This window comes from Poecilia mexicana, unplaced genomic scaffold (genome assembly GCF_051168715.1).
Source record: "Poecilia mexicana isolate PSO_F unplaced genomic scaffold, ASM5116871v1 scaffold_2, whole genome shotgun sequence".
In the NCBI taxonomy this organism is placed as follows: Eukaryota; Metazoa; Chordata; class Actinopteri; order Cyprinodontiformes; family Poeciliidae; genus Poecilia; species Poecilia mexicana.
Genome location: NW_028263371.1, coordinates 31,003,306 through 31,018,153, shown reverse-complemented (window position 1 = coordinate 31,018,153; position 14,848 = coordinate 31,003,306). Strand labels below are relative to the sequence as shown.

The 14,848-nt window shown below is 37.2% G+C and overlaps 1 long non-coding RNA gene across 1 annotated transcript in view; it reads right to left on the bottom strand.

Annotated features, from left to right (window-relative positions):
• Positions 1–2,095: 2,095 nt before the first annotated feature.
• LOC148160763 (uncharacterized) overlaps positions 2,096–14,848 on the bottom strand; it is a 46,488-nt gene continuing 33,735 nt past the window's right edge. The window contains exons 3-4 of the long non-coding RNA XR_015762395.1: positions 12,959–13,100; positions 2,096–2,465 (exon numbers count right to left, since the gene is read on the bottom strand). This is a non-coding gene — a long non-coding RNA (uncharacterized LOC148160763). The remainder of the gene's footprint in view (positions 2,466–12,958; positions 13,101–14,848) is intronic.

Here is a 14,848-nt window from a genome sequence, read left to right as displayed (position 1 = left end):
CTAACATTTTTATGAATTAAAATCAAGGTTTGAAAGATGGACTGAACATCATCCTTCTCCCTGAAAAGTGTCTGCTGTGAATTTTTTCGAACAAACTTGAGATCTTCATGGAACAGCTGGATTTAAACAGAGATTAAATAACACATAAGCTGGTTTTTATTTAGGGTTATCAGAGTAAATGCACTGCAAAAAAATCTATTTCCTCATTCAACTTGATTCAGTCTAGTTTCCTTGTTGCTTTGACTCAGTTAACGTTGCATCAACTTTAAACGTCAAGTTCAAAACACTTAATAAAAGCTATTGCTACAACTTCAATTAAATTGGTGTAACTGTTTTTAGCCTTTATGTTAAACTAAAAAGATTAGTTAAGATATATTTTTTTTTAAGTTTTCCTGACTTATTTACGTTTTCCACATATCAGTTAACTCCCACTTCACAATTATTCACTACATTGTTTGGGTTTGTCACATACAGTAAGACCACATTACATCCATGCTGTATAGTTTATCATACAGATTTTTATAGTTAAACACACGAGCGGCAGCATGTTGTCTTTTACAAGATGAAAAAATAACCCAGTTTAAAAGCCATCTAATGGAGTCTACCCAGCCCTCCATTCTGGTCTGTATTATTTCATCACTTGCAATACAAAGGCTTTGGGAACCTGGGGGAAGCATTCACATTATTACTTAGGGGCCCAGTCCTACAACCTTTATGAAGGTACACAGCCTGCATTCAAGCACGGCACACGGCTCAGCAAAACAAATCAATTATCCGACTCTCTAGAAGTTTTACTTGCAAAACTTTATTTCTTGGGCACCATCAAGACAAGCAGGTGATGCCCTCAATCTCCATGAGAGCTAATCAGATCATGCAAGTTCCACAAATAAACACCGGATTTTCAGAGGGGGGCCCCTTTGTTTTTGTTTATTTATTTTTGAAAGAGTCTTCATTCAATTAGCAAATCAAAATGAAAACACTGATGGATAAACCACTTCATATATTCAGTATCAGACCTTTCCCATGCTTGGTTTTCATTTTTCTACACTTACCCAAGTCTGGAAACACACAACCCATACTTTCTGGGTGTCTCTTTGCAGAACCATTATGAGTTTTATGAGAACCGATGGCTAAAAATAGGCACAAGCGTATTTACCTTCTATTTGTCTCATGGATCACTTATCTGTTTGTGCTCTTTATCAAAATGTACCTTGCTGGCCGGGTTTATGAGACATGGTGAAAAAAGGAAATGAAATTTGACGCATATGAGACTATTAAAATTTTTAATCAAATAATTGATTAAAAATTAAATGATGCCTTGGAGAGTCAGAGATATAAGATAACACAAGAGGGTTTGGCAATATTTCCAAAGACGTGTCTCTATATACATTAATGCAACTTGAGTTACTAGATTAAATATATAGTTTTGAATTAAGCAGCTAGCAGCTATTTCTACAAAGAGGAAACATGAAGGAAGATGGTTTGGTCAGATAAGAGGAAAAGTGAATTTTCTTTGTCTAACAGAAAACTATGTATAATCCCCAAAGTAAATTCTTTTGACTGGTAAAAATGGTGGAGGTAGCATTATGCTATGGGGAAGAATTGACAAGAAAAGGCAATTATTTATCCAATTATTTGTTGAGGGACAAACAATGCAAATGTGCCAGAGCTAGCTACTTCAGCAGTTGTTAAAACCACCCTAAAAAGTTAAATTAAAATCACACATTTAAAAATATACAAGGAAAAACCTTACATTTCTTGTCATTTAGAAAAGCAGAGCCTTTTTTGAACATCGTTGACTTGATTTAAGACAGTTTTTTAGTTGGATCTAAACGTTTTCAACATGGGGCTTTACGGATTCCCACAACGGTGGTGATGCAAGTCCATGGCGTATTCTGTAAGTAGCACAAGCAAACTTGAAGTATTCAATGGAGGGCAACACTGGAAGGAATCTGTTTTGAGTAGCAAATTTAAGATAGGACCAAAGATTAACATACCAGAAGGACAATGACTCTAAGCATACAACCAGACCTACAATGGAATAATTTAGAGCAGCCCAGTTAAAGTAAATCTAATTAATGCAACCAATTGGCAGTTTTTGTTACACAAAATTTTATTTAGGGAAGTCAGAGTAAACAAGCTTACAGGTTTGAAAACTTTTGCAAGGCAGAGTCGTAAATCTACTGCTCCCTTTGTTATGTACTCTCCAGTTTTCCCCTCTCTCAAAGGTCAGCACTGTCACAGCAGTTTGCTATTGGTCAGTGTTGAAAATTAGTGTCAAAGTTCAGAAGCATCAAACTTGGGAGTCACTCTCCCTCTGGCTTTCCAGTCTGGTAAAATTAACTCACTGGAGCTTCTTGAGTGTAGCACAATGACGCGTTTCCCAAGCAAAGACTTGGATTAAAAGGGGTTAGATGTCATCTTTGGTGGTGTTTGTAGAATGTGCTCATATTGAAAGAGTACGGCTGAAAATAAAAAGAATGAAAACACTGGTTGGTACTCTTGCATTGGGTCCTGTTCATTAGTTAAATTACAACAAACTCTGAAGATTGTGACAGGCTGGCTTTCCTCTGTTGCCAAGGTCCAGATTTGGCACTGCAAAAGTGCTTAGAGACTCCTTTGACAACAGATATCCATCCTCCAGGAATATAAGACACAGAATGTCTTCTCCTGGGATTTTTTAGCAATATCAAAAATTCACCACTAAACCAATAACTTCCCCCAATGGATGGTGGCATCAATTCCTTTGAAATTGGCTTTGACAGGCAGGGTTTACAGAAAATGCACACCAGGTGGCGTCCACCTTACGCAGCGACAGATTTATAGATCTAGGCCGACAAGGGCTTTTTACTTCTTCATTTTGTTAATGTAAGAAATCTGACATGGCTAATTACATAGGCTAACGACAGACCAGCATTTATTTCCCGTGGTAGTTGTAAAGGATCTCTATTACTATGATTCCTTCCCCTCCTCCCCCTTTTTCCTCAGCCTATGAGAAAGGCTTAGCTTGTGCAGCAGTTATTAAATTAACTCTCCCCATTCTAATCCACTCAACGTCAACTCATTCAAGACTACACAGAGAAAAGAATATGCTTAGAGAGTGTTTAAATGAATCGGGTTAAACCTTACTCTATTGAAATAATTCCCCAGTAGGAATCCTGCCACAGTGATAATATTCCAGGGGTCTCCACACAGACGGTTGAACCTACCACATAACTACATAGACGAGTGAGGTGTTGCCTTAAAACAATCCATAATTATGTGATAGGAACCTAGACAAATTCAAGACCTAAATCCACATCGTTCAGGTTTTTATTTGTAAACCCATTTGACAATCCATGATTGCCCTACTTTTTCTTGGTCTATCACATGAAAGCTAAATAAAATACATTGAAGTTTGTGATTCTAATGGTATGAAGACTGTGTCTTGGTAGAGACATTGGTTGCTGTAATGATGAAGCTAAATATAGCTGTTAATTAAAGCGGAATAGAAACAACTGTGTGTGTGTGGGAAAACAGCTTTCTCTAAGGTAGTCTATTCATTTCAGCAGCCTTTAGGGCCCTTGCTACTGCTGAGGTGGAACTATTGGACAGGAGAATATCTCCCCTATAAGCCTGGCTATCAGCTCAGTTGGCCCATTCGTTTTTAGCTCAATCTGTTCAGTACGTGGAGCAATTTAGATTGGGCATCCAGGCCTTGGCCCATAATCCCCAGATCACTCCAGGGCAAATGGCTACCCACACTGGAGGAATGGCCCTATCCGTTTCTCCATTCTCAGAGTTCATTTCTGCTCCTTGTTGTTTTTGTGTTCGACCTTGATCCCACAAAGATCCAAGCCGAATTCATTCAGACAGGGTAAAGCGCCGCAGCAGTTGACAGAAAGGGAGGAACAACTGATGAAGACTGACAAGACACTGATCCAGTGTATCCAGACTTTTTCCAAAGCTGGCCCCTTCCGAAGATAACAGCCTCGTATATTCTCATCTACCGTCTTGCTATCTTTTTGAAGCTGCGGAGTTGAGCTTGGTGATTCATGGAAAATGTGCGCCAAGGACGCAGAGTTGGTGTGACAATGATAACCCACGTGCCACTCCAAGATACCGCCGGCAGCTCTTCGTTTGACTGCAGCTTTGCCTTCTGTCAGTGTCGCCGTCACAGCTAAACGCCTGTGACTGCCCAACTCATCGCCAAAGAGAGGTGTCATCCCAGAGATGTATGACCCCGTACATGTCCCTGTCTCTTCGCTGGTCCACTTGAGGTGCCAAAGTGAAACGCCTCTGACTCATGGTTGTGTGTGTACATCCTTTTGTGTGGGGCTGTCCTTGAAATAACAGACTTGAGCATCGGCCCGTTGGATAGAAGTTCTGAAAAAGTATTACCTTGCGGATCTACGGCCAGATTGTCTTGATGTAGAGCCTCAAGGCAGACATCTTGGCTTGTTTTTTAGAAGTTACATGAATTAACTGTTCAGCTTCACAATCCACATTCAGTATTACTAGCAGACCTACAAGGATTAAGAAATCATTTAAATAAAACCTATTTACAACAAGAAGTAGGTTAAAAAAAAAGCAACACTTAATGCCCCTTCTTATAGAAATGTTAGTTACAGAGCCATTTCTAAGACTCTGGGACTCGAGTGAACCACAGTAAGAGCCTTTACCACAAATGGAGTAAAAATGAAATTGTGGTGAACCTTCCTAGGAGTGTTTGGCCTACCAAGGTGACTCCAAGAATCCAGGAAAAGAACCAGAATAACATAACGCTCTGCAGGCCTCACTTTTCGAATAAAGTCAGAGTTCATAATACATAACTAAGAGAAAGACTGGATGAATATAGAAACCATTGGAGAGTTATAAGGCCAAAAAGAATAGAAACACATTATTCTTTCAGAAAATTAGCATTCTGACAATCCAACATGGTGGTTGTGTGATGATTTAGAGCTGCTTTGCAGCTTCAGCACCTAGATAACATGCTATAACTGATGAAACCATAAACTCTACTCTCTAACAAAAACTCCAGGAGGAAGATTCTGCCATCAATTAGTGGACTTAAACTCAAGAGCAATTGGGCTATCCAACAAAGAAAAAGTCTATCTTGGAATGGTTCCAAATTATTACATGACCTTTGCTGGGTTTAAATCCATTTGAGATGCTTTGTCATGAAAGAGGCTGTACATGTTTGAAAATCCTCTAAAGTGTCATAAAAGACTCACTGCCAATTATCTTAAATAGTGGATGCCAGTTAACACTCATGGTGGCACAGCTAGTTAAAAAAGAAGAAGAAATCTGTACCTGCACAAATACCTTCATCACTGTATCTGTATAAAAAATAGTCTGGTTCACCCTGGTGAGATGCATTTATGTATAGGAAATAGTTCCAAAAATATAAAAAATAAAACACAGAGAAAATGTGTAACAAGTATATAATTTCTTGTATAATTACTACCTTCAGCTGAAATGTCTCAGGATGATCATCATCAGTGACTGTGATGATGATAATGTTCTGTAATGTAATGTTGACTGGTTTTGGAGGTCATGTTTGTCTGCACTGAATTCTTTGAAGAACACCTAACACTGCTTCTATCTGGTTAGATTGTCATACCATGTCACCATGGTAACTCGCCGTAGTAAGAAGTGAACTTTGCGACATTGTAAACTCAACGTTGATGTTTTCTGTCTCGGATTGTGCTTTGCAGTGGAAATCACTGGCCTTACATCAGCATCTTGTGCCATTTCCTACGACCGAGCCAATGAGCACAGCACTCAGTCCTGTTTCTGCTTTTAGCACTGGTGTGGCCTATAATGACTCCTGCTGAGGAACCCCAGGGACAGCCATTGTCAATTGTGAAATGTCATCTGTGGAGTGCAGGCCTGTTGCTGCTATTTGCTCTCACACACGTCTCAACTTGGACACAGTCTAACTTGTTTAGAATGTGAAAGGTACTGAAATGATTCTCCCTTTAGAAATGTGCTTCTTTTAGCATCTAAATGTAATAAACATATCACATCAATGAATAAATTTAAAAACAACCTCAGAAAAGAGCTGTCTATTGCAAATCTGTTGCTGCTTTTAGCTCACATAGTGGGTTAGCTTTTTAATTCATTCCTTAGTAAATATTTTTATAACCGCTTTTGCATGTACCTACCTGTGCCATGTTCTGGTAATATACTGTAGTTGATTAAAAAAAAAAAAAAGCTAAATTAAAAGTAATTTTTAAGATTGTAAACACTTTTTCAAAGTAGGCAAGTGAATGAAGCAGAAATGGTTTCCATTGGATGAGGGCAGCTGGATGTTTTTTGCCACATGATCAAAAAGGAAAATAAAATCACATGAGTCACCATATGGCAACAAATGTGAGTTGGTGTAATTATCTGAGTATTAATAGAACTAAAACTCATGAAAATATCACCGATTTGGAAGCAGGGCTATACTTTCATCACAGATAGTTGTTTGAAAAATATTTCCAACTCAAGCAAAGCTTGGATGAGACATGAAACACAGTGAGGGGACGTACAGAAGTGTCAGACTCCTGACTGATTCTCGTAGAGATCAAAACAAAGATCACGTTGCTGCTCAGTACAATGCACACAATGTGAAGACACAACCAGAGTGGAAGTATGAGGAATACTGATCGATGTTGACAGAGCAAAGAGAGACGGAGCTATTTTTAGATCTGGTTTTGCGTTTCTTTTTATTTTTGGGAAGAGAGAGCTTAGTATCTACACTGGATTATAAAAGTATTGATGTAACATGAAAGAAATTAATTTTACTGACAGAAATCAGAAAATGGCAACATTCACAGAGATTCATTAATGAACAGTTTGAGATGCATGACATCTTTATTCTATTTGTGAAAATACAAAACAGAGCAGTTTTTGGCAGTAGGACCACTTTTGAATTAAATAACCATAATGTGAATTAATTAAACCTATATTAAAATGTTCATAGATTTTCTTAAACTATTTGGAATTTGCTAAACTTGTACTATGTGAAAAACTTGGTTTTATTAAAAGTATTGTAAAAGTATTGTCTCACTTTCATGAAGCCAATGTGAGCTGGTTGATTCCCCAGTCAGTACTAGAAAAAAATGAATTATTCAAAGATACTGCTGATCCACTGGGACTTTTAAGCAAAACAATGTAAAAAAAAAAAAGACAATATTTTTAGTAAACAACTGTTTAATGGATAAGAGCTAATTATTATTTTAGTAATCGATTATTCTATTGATTAATCAATTGATCAGATAAAAACTGGGCAGATTTTGTAGATTTTCCATTTTCTTGAGCTTATTTTACACAAAATCAAAAATACATAAATACAAATAAACAAATTAGTAAATTCCTATTTTAAATAAATATGTAAATATTGTAGAGTAAATTTCAGAAAAATACCTTTTTTGAGTGGGCATACTCCAGTTAATGATTAACCTGTTAGAATAGTTGACAATTATTTCAACAATTGATATATCACGATTAATTCGATTAATTCTTTTAGCCTATGACTGGTTGAAGATGAGATGATACACTGAGATGATATTGTTGAGTATCATCTCTGAACACACTGAATCTTGAGGTAGCTGAGCTACAGCAGCTAACAGGAAACTGGGGCCATAGCACACACAGCCGCACCAAAATTTTGCAATGAAATATTAGAAAAACATTGGCTGAATTTCTATTTTTTCTACAGACATCACATTAAAATATTAGTTTATAGATATGATTCTAAAAAATGACCCTGAGCTTTAACGTGTTTTCTTGCTAAAGAAATGTAAACAGCTGGGCTACTGTAGTGTTCTTTATGTATGGTATCATATTAGTGTTCATAGGATTGTTTTGTATGTTCTTTCTCACTTTCTCCTATAAAATTGTCAGCGTTTTGTAAATATGTGTGTGTACCTCTGTGTGTGTGCTGTCAGTCTCGTCAGTTCCTGACAGGTTCCTGTCACCCGACTTCAAAATTGTTATTCCTCTAAGGATTTCCTGTGTAATGGCTCAATCCCTCCTGTTCATTACAGCGCTGCTGTCAGAACCCCTGGCAGTACTCCAGCCATGCAAGCCATTTCACCTCCCCCTTCCATCTCCTTCAGTCTGTCTCCCGCTTGCTCTTTTTCTCTGCCAGCTCCAGCCGGTCGGAGGGATCAAGAACCAGCGTTGCCGTGGCAACTTGTCCTATCCCTATCGCTCGAATAGATCATTCCTGGATCGTTGTTTAGCAGCACGTCAAACTCTGCGCAGCAAACACCCAACGACAACAAACACCGGATTCTTCAAATAAGATTGGATCATGTTTTCTGACAGATTTTTTTTCATTGCTAGGTTCTCTAAGTCATGTACAATGTGTCAGGCTCAGTTTTGTCAGTCATGCTCACATGGACAGTTACTGACAACATTTGAATGTTTAAGAGGGACAACATTGAAAATGTATATTGAAGTATTAGAATGCCACTTGACATTGACACATGAGGATGCAACCTGCGTAATATAATATTAAACTCAGAGATTACACGCAACGCTTTCAATTTGTTCAGAAAAAAGTTTGAATGATAGGCCAACAAAAGCAAGGTTAATTTATTTGATATTTTCTGTTTTCTTCTCCTTTCAAACAACTCCAATAAAAAAACCTCAAACTCAATGTTACTACTGATTTGAAATGCATCAACAATTCTCTTAGTAAATATATTTTTATTTCTACTGACATTAAATTCACACATATAAAAAAAGTCCCTGTTTTCCGAAAATAATTGATAAATTTCTATAAGTGTTTTCGATACTTATTGCCTGTGCCATTTCATTTCTTTAGATTGTGTCAAATTTCCGAATTATGTGTTATCGACATCTGGTGTGAAATTTATGTCAACAGAAATATTATAAATATATTTACTGAAGAGAAACGATGCATCACGTAATCTGTTTATTGCAGAGTACATGATAAATCTATTTTTTAGTGTCTCTCTTCATACCATACTTATCAAGTCAGTGTTCGTATAACTTCTAGAAAATCATGGGTACATTAAGATAATACCAATGATATTTTGGTGGAAAATTATTAAACTACTACTAATACCTGTGTCCAGTAATTAAATGCCTCTGACCATCCTTTTGTTTTTGCTGCTGGTTTTACCTCCTAGAGGGCCAAGAAAGTAAGTCTCATGACTGTTTGATGGTAATAATTTGTCCATGAATTTTCTTCCTGTGGAGCACAGCTTCTAGAGGAAAGTAATGAGCAGATAATTTTGACTCAGACTTAATAGTGCTGCGGCTTTGCATTTAGCAAAACTCACTGCACCAATTTCCATGTGGTAAAACCAGTGAGCTGTTTTCATGAGCGGTTAATTGCCAACGGTTCTCTTCCTCTGATGGATTTCCAACATTTCCACTGCTCTGATAAATATCCAGCAGATCTGCCAATAAACATTACTACACACACACACAAACACACACGCTGAGCAGTCATCAACCCTACCGAACATCTTGACAGGCAAATCCATTTGAAATATGTTATACAACGGAAAGTTGCCCACTGATCAATCTCCTCCATTGACGTGTGGCTAATGATGTTGAGAAATGACTCTAAAAAGCTCCATTTAGCTTATTGATGCTCTGGCTCAGATGACTGATGGTCAAATGAGAATCCTTTTCCAGGATGATAAAACTACCCTCCTGTTAATTGATAGTAGGACATGCTAAATATAGATTGTAACTTTAAAAAACGAAAACAGGAATATTTGTAATGCTGGCATTAGGTATTAGTCCAATTCTTCAACTCCTCTCAACACCCTGCTTCTACATTTCTTAGAGTTTTAAATGTGTAATCAGACTGCAGATGGCAACCCTAGTTTTCTAGGAAAATGTAACCCTTCAAAATCTTGAATTCAATTCCAGGTTTGGGAGGTTTTTTATGTAGCATATCTGCATCAAAAAGTAAAAGTAAAAAATAACCTGCTGAACCTTAAACAATATTTACCTTTGTAAATCAAACAAACACTTGCTAGGTTTTTGTGTGATTTATGAGAATTCTCTCTACTTTTGGTCAACAAATGAAAAATTCAAGTATTTATTAGAGTATTTTTGCACAAGACCACAAAACCCCCCCCCCACTAACCTGGTACCACTAACAGTTATGCTGCTGTAATTGAGCTAATCAGAGTTGTCTGGACTCGACCAGTGAGCCTTATGAGGTTTCAGTTTAACAGGAGGCTGTGCTTCAGCCGATCCAGTCGAGATCAAGGGGAACTAAAGCAGTTGTCCAGAAATCTGGACAATGACTTCTGAAGTGGCAGCAGAGCCTCCAAGCTGACGATTCCCTCACAGAACAGGTACCAGTGTTGCTCATGTCACCTAGAGTGTCAAAGAGATCATGGAGAAGAAAAGAAAACTTCCAAGAGTGTATTGCCCTCTATTGGTGATATTAGTTAAACACACTTATTAAAAATAATAATAGGGCTTCTAGGCTTTAGAAAGCAAGCATTGTACATTGTAATTAGCTCACATGAAACTTTTTTCTAGATATGTTTTAAGTCACTTACATGGAATGGAAATATTCACCTTTTTACAACAATGCATGCAGTCTTTAGGTGTTCTAGGATACACACTCAATTTTAAAATGAATTTGGCTTAAGAACTTCACCCATGTGGAAGCTGGAATTCATTCTAAAACTTTTGGACACAAATGTCCATTTTACCCAGTGAACCACAGTTCTCCAAACTAGACTTACTAAAATAAAACCTTTATTACAGTTTACAGTTCCTTGGAAAAGTCTTATGTTACAATGACAAACTTTTATGTGTTTAACTGGGATTTTATGTGATCAGTCAAGATAGAGTAGTGTATAATTGTGAGGATTACATGTTTGGGGTTGTTGTCTTTAGTCTCAAGTCTTCTTATAACAGATTTTTCTACAGGATTTATCCCCATTCATATTCAAAACAACTCTGATGAGCTAGCATGGTCCTATGCCATGTTTCACTATGCATGTCTCTGTCATGTTTTTTTCTTTTGACTCCTCCATACATGCCAAATTTGTGGATTGATTGATATATTGCCATTGGCGACTCCTTGACAGTTTCTCTGATTGAATATCTCATTGATAAGAACACAGACAAGGTTCTTTCAGCGGATACAGAGTCATGAAAAGGTCTGAGCACATGTTTGCACTAACCTAACCAAGATTCAAGACATGAACTGCAATCAGATCCTTTTCTTTCCACCTGTGGAACAATGTAAGGGGACCCAGAACTTTCTCATTGTCTGAAAGGGAGTACCCAGTCACAGGCGTTGCTTTATCGCTGGTGTACGGTCACGCCTGAGGTTGATTTCGCGATATACCTTTACAGCACCTCATAGAACTATATCTGGAATCAGCCAGGCCTGCTGCCACTGTACCAGGGTATCACTCCACCATTAAATATACAACAAGTCAGGAAAGAGCAGGATAAGAATGAAACTATAGGAGCAAACTCTCTGATTTGCTTCACTGTATCCCCATCTACACTTTCTCTTCTCTGTTACTAAGCCTGAATCATCACGTGTGTGTGTGTCAGAGTGTGTGCGTCTACGTTCTTGTCGGACGCCCTGTTCAGATGGAGGATCTAAGCCCTTTAGAGGATGAGCAGCGGTCTGAGCCTCCTTCAGACCTCTTAACGCAGCATTCTGCAGGGACGAAGGCTCTGTTTAGCCACAGATAGCAGCCCTGTGCCCTGTTAGTTCACTCTATCTCCAGCTCTTCAGGCTCAATTCCCGAGAGCCTGTTAACCAACGCTGCACACTTCCTTCTCTCCTTCGCTACAAAGTGGCTGAGCGCTGAAAGCCCCATTTGTCACAGTTAGGAGCTTTACAGGTCTCACTGCCTGTGCAGGTCATTGACGTCTCCTTAAACAGGCTGACGGCTACATTTGTTTTATTTTTTTTTAAACCATATTTGACAAAAGCCTGCTATTTTATGTTATGTTTTATTTGTGAGATATTAAATAGCTAATTGCGTTATAAATTAATGCATAAAATTTTTAAAATTGAACAGATATAAGCTTTATGGTGAAGAAAGTTTATAGCTTGGAGCAACAACTGAGGTTCATGACCAGCTGAGCACGCTAATGTTTGAAACTCTGCACAGTGTTTACCATTGAGCAGCACATCATTGCTGTAACTGTCAGGGAAAAAGTTAACATGCCACCGTGTTAGAGTAGATTTAAAAATGTTCATATTTCAGGAACATTAACCTTAGCTAGTTTAGAAACTTTGCTAACATTACGTTTATATGCCACTCGGTCAGGATAGTTGACCATTTCAGTGGGGCTTTATGCCTCAATCACATGACAGCTTTTAATTTTAGTTTCTTTTTAGCACAGGAGAAAACATAACATTAATTAATAAGATCTAATTCACTTCAATGCATTTTGAAAGTGGGTTGAACTGCAGCATGTTTGCTAAAGCGTCTTTTAGCATTTACACTTGAAGATGATGACTAAAATCAAACTGAAAGTATGAAAATAGTTACAGAAATGTCATTGAATTAACTTCTTTTTTAAAGCTACTGATTTTTACAAATAGTCTGAAAACCACAAAAAAATTCCTTCATGCCTCTCCTACTATTTACAATCTTTATAATGAAATGTTGGAGAAAGGTGTTGGCTGCCTGTATGAGCTGAGAAAAATAATAAAACTTGGCTATTTGTAAGTTGTTGTAAGTTGTTGTGATGGCAGAAAGGACGACAGTCTTAGTGGGGAAAGAGTGCCACCTATCACTCTGTTAAGGTATTGTAAAATTACAGTTTCAAGTACAAATAAAGCTAAATATCAAATAGCTTTATTAGTGTAAATGCCACCAAAATTGTATTTTTCACAAGGTTACCATATAGCGGGAATCTGACATCAGCCCAGGTCTTTGTCATAGTCAGCAGGTAAATATGTTAGGATTAAGACAATCACTGTGGCCGCCTATCAAAGAGACCGCTGGCTCACCTGGTGATCAGATCCTCACATACAGAAGATCTGTTTCAGCTGACAGGAGTTGATTTTCAGACCAACAGGTCAGGATCTGTGCCGAAGGTGAAGCCAATCCGATCTGCTCACCAGCAACTTCTCTGTCTCCCCAGACGGGCGCCTGTAAACGTATTAGTGGCAAAATGAATTGACATATCTAAAATATTCATGTTGTCTGCATTATTGAGGAAACTCGATAATGAGAGAATGGCTACGTTTCCTCTCGGCCTGTCCATCAGTACCGCAGAAATATTCATCAAATTACAGCAGCCCACTTGAAGCAAATGCGGAGTTAATGTCTGACTGTCACATCAGCACCTCCTGCAGCTCTAATCACAGCCTGACATGATTCATTCAGTCATCAGCGAGGGGCTTAAAAAGTGATTAAATGTGTTGATAAAAGCAAAAATAGAACAAGGCTGACCGTTTCAAACAAGTGAGATTAAATGATCAGGGACTAAATAAAGAAAGTCAGGTGGTGAAATTAATGGAAAAAATGTCTAATAATAGCAACATTTTGACATTTGGCTCGTTTTACATCACATTAATCACTCTCTGCATTTAGGAAAGCAGGAATTCAAAACAAGCACAAACTAGTGCTTGTTTTGCCCTACTTTTAGATTTTTTTAAGAACTACATTCATTAATCCAGATAAAATCAATTTATTATTTAGAAGGCACTTTGTAATAGCATCCACTTTTGTACATTTTAATTCCAGCATTAAGAATGTTGTTCTTATCATAACATGAAAAGCACACCACACAGGATTATAATGGAAAGTTTTACAGAAAAAAACAAAACGATGAAATGTCGTGAGGTCTTCTTTTAAATGTGTTTGTGCTACACATGGCCAGCAGGTGGCAGTCCTTTAGCAAAAATAAAACTGAAGGTTCCCATGTTGAAGCATTCTGTATATCGGCAATAAGAGCAAACTGAACACTTATTTTCTCATTCACACACACACGCACGAACGCACACAAAGTTAAAGGAAAGAAATGTACAAAATTAAATAAAAGATGTAGGAAATTACAACTAAAATTTAGACTCCTTTAAAATACAATTTAGGCACAATAACATAATTTAATAATTCATTAGGCTCCTTTATAACTATAATACATTTTTGAAAAATTGCATATTATATTAAATACTGCATATTTAAATTAATAAAGATGTTTTTAATTTATTATCACAATATTTAAAATGATCGCAATCAAAGTCTTCCTTTTTACTGTAGAAAGTAGCACATTGAATGCTACAGTCACCAGAAATCAGATTTTGCCCCCAAAACGTCACATAAAGTAGAACATTTTGGGGGATACGTTATGTAAAAATGAATTTTGAAGAGTTGCAGAATATTAACTTTTAAAAAATTTTAATCAGACACACTAGTTTGTACATTTTATTTTTAATAACATGGCAAACTAGACATTTAGTTTATATTTTATCTAAAAGTGTCGGTTCAGTTAGCTGCAATGCTAATGCTAATGCTAAGTCTAACTTGCTAACTAGCAAGCAGAGATTTTTCACCCTGGTGATAATGAAAAGCAAATTTTAGTTGTGGTTGTCATGGAAATGCCTTAAATGCCACTTTGTTAGATTAGTTTCAAAAGGTTCAATACTGACACGTCTCTGTTAATGGTTAATAATGCTTTACTGGCATCCATTTATTAAATTTGTATGGGAAAATATATCAGATCAGGGCAAAAGAAAAAGTAATACAAATAGTTTTCAGCAAAAATTTGGTATGATTATCTCAGTAATAAAATTTAAAATATCCATTCATTACCTGATGTAACTGATCAAACTGTGACAGCCTTGGTAATCCCTGACTGAATATAGGACAGTCTGATGCAGATTTTAAATGATTAT